We start from the raw sequence: 3,018 nt of genomic DNA on the forward strand, positions 1-3,018 counted from the left end.
GACTGTAATCTTAGTTACTCAAGAAACTGAAATCTGAAGACTGCTTTTTGCTTTTGAAGCCAGCCTGAGCACATGAGACTGAGAGAGACTCATCTCCAACTAACCAGCAAAGTGCCAGAAGTGAGGGTGTGGCTCAAGTAGAGAACAAGAGTCCTTGAGTTCAAGCCCCAGTAAAACCTTAGTTTAAAACTAAGCGGTATATCTACTCTATAGAGGCTGTTTTATAAAGAATCATTGAGATTATAGATATAACAATGGATGACTTTAGAATTTTGTTATCATGTCATGCCCAAAGAGGAATCTGTCAACTGTAAGCAGTTCTCTGAAAATACGTCTCACTGGAGTGTGTGATTGTATATACTCTCATTAAGAGAGAACCACCCCAGCATGTATGCCCAACAGGCTATTTTATCGTATCACCTTAAAGAAAATTTTTCTGAAGTTGATTATTCTGACCCAAATCTTCAAGAATCTTGGCCTTAGTTATAAAGCCTTAGCACATCTGTGGAAACTGGAAGGATTACAGTCACATCTGTAAGTTAGGGCTTGGTGTTGTCCTGGGTACTGCCTAGGTGACCTAGCTGCATTCCCACCCCACCCTAACCTTGTTTGTCTTTCAGGATGGGATGCCTGTAGACCAGAAGCCTCTCTTCAGGTGGACTACCTGGAACAGGTTGGATCTTTGACTTCATTATAACCCTATCGCATGTTAAATGATACACCCTCAAGTACCAAGACAATTCACAATCGCCATGGTGATGCCTAGAAAGAACCATAAAATGGTAAGGCAACATGACTTTTGGAAATGTTATACCTAACCTGACTCCTCAGTTCTGTTACTGTGTCTGGAACCTCTTGATTCTGAAGTGTGGCAAAACTAATTTGTAAGTTTATCTCTCACTTCTACTCTTGGCCAAGAATAAAACTCTCTCTCGGTTTTCAGTTGGTACTCTGTCTATTATTATTATTATTATTATTATTATTATAAAAGTAATGTACAGAGGGGTTACAATTACATGGATCAGGTTATGACTATATTTCTCATTGGACAGTGTCACCCCTTCCCTCATTCTCTCCCAGTTTTCCCATCCCAGCCCCTCTCACAAGTTGTGTAGTTCGTTTTCAACACAGTGTCTAGTGAGAACCACTGCTGCATTTGTTCATCCTTTGTCCCACCATTTCTGTGCTTCCCTTTGCCCTCCCAAAGACAGAAAAATAAAGACAAAAGGAAAAGAAAACAAAAAAGAACAACAAAGAAAGACCTCTTGTTTCCATTTCCTGGAATTCATTTCGATAAATATTATTTCATATGATCATATGTACCTAGGTATTGCACCTTTGTGTTCCTGTCCTAAGAACACCCTCTTTGGTCTCACGGTGTGAATGTCTAGAGATCTGTATAATTTATCACATCCCAGAGTATTTATTTCTTTTTTTAACCACCCAGTGTGTTTACTTGTAAATTTAGAGGTACATTCTAGCAACCACAAATGAGGGAAACCAGGCAACATGTGTTTCTCTGGGTTTGGATTATTTCACTTGATATAATTTTTTCTAAGTCTGTCTATTTCCTTATGAATGGTACAATATCATTCATTCTGACATATGTGGAGAATTCTACTGTGTGTATATATGTACCACATTTTCTGTCTTATCACTGGTTCCACGATTGTAAGTAAGGATCCAGGACAAGGCTGTCCTTGAGCCTGCCATATAGTCTAGGTGGCCTTTAGATCTCTATCTTCCTGCTCAGCTCTGCAATGCTGGGATTACAGGCACAGCACCACCCCTGGCTTTACCTCCTTGTTATTTAGCAGTTAGAAAAAAGCAATTGGAAATTATTTTCAACACCGTGGTCAGAAATCCTAACCACATTACCCCATTCATCAGGTACATTTTAAAAATTTTTCTATGAAAGTGGAAATACATAGGTGAGATATGTGTCTATATATAGCCACTACATAGCAAGGATTCTTTTCCCAGTTTCCAAGAGGAGCTTTCTCATTTTCCTTTAGGCTTCACAGTCAGCATTCTCAGTGTACAAGCTTCAATCGACCCAATTCAAAGCATGTTGAGCTTTTACCTACACATTCCTCAGTGCTCACTGTCCATGCTATGTTCAAAGTCAATGTCACCTTTTCATTTCTAGTACACTGGCCCTCCACTTGTAGTACATTTATTGTCTCGCATGGCTCCTGAGGGTCAGGAATTAGAAGGCAATTATATGGACACTTCTGGCTGGGGTCTTACGGGCTCTCAATCAAACAGGGCTGACAATATCTGAAGACTCAGAGGGGCATGTCTACTGCCAGTCCCATGCATGAGGCTGCCAGGCCAGCTTCTGTGTTTCATTAGCAATGGCAAGATGGCGCTTCTCCCAGTACATGGCTTGACTTTCTTCACTACACGCTTTCCAAGAGGAGGTATCCAAGATGAAAACTGCCATCTTTTGTAATTTAGTCTTGGAAATGACATGTGGTCACTTCTAGCTTCATCTATTTATGGAGGGTATGAATGCAAAGAGGCCAAGACCATATCTGGTGGAGATGGGTTGGGTAGATATAACCACATTTCCTATCAGTGATCTTAAAATTACGGTCACTGCCACCACTTACAAGAAAATGTAATGAGATCCACAATAAGTATATAAGGTGGGCATCCCAGTGTAGCCTAAGCAAGAGCAGGATGGAGAGCCTAAGGGTTGTGAGCTTTTTCACCTGAAGAGCATCTGCCTGCTGAAGTGGTAGCCAGCATGGCTCGTTATGAATATCCCATGTGTCTGGAAAGTTTTACAGCCCCAAGACTTTTCCCAAGGGTGAATATAGAATGACTTAATGCAGTATCAATATTTTGGGGGATACATTATTGACATGCAATGCCTGGAAATGTCTTATTGAAAGGTTGGACATACGAAAAGAATTAGCGTATAAAGTGAGTAAATGTGTACAGTGTGTCACAAATGCATGAGTAGAATGATTGCCCCTAACCTGGTAAAGCACACGAGTGATTATTTTAATA

Source organism: Perognathus longimembris, unplaced genomic scaffold, assembly GCF_023159225.1.
Source record: "Perognathus longimembris pacificus isolate PPM17 unplaced genomic scaffold, ASM2315922v1 HiC_scaffold_5821, whole genome shotgun sequence".
Taxonomy (NCBI): domain Eukaryota; kingdom Metazoa; phylum Chordata; class Mammalia; order Rodentia; family Heteromyidae; genus Perognathus; species Perognathus longimembris.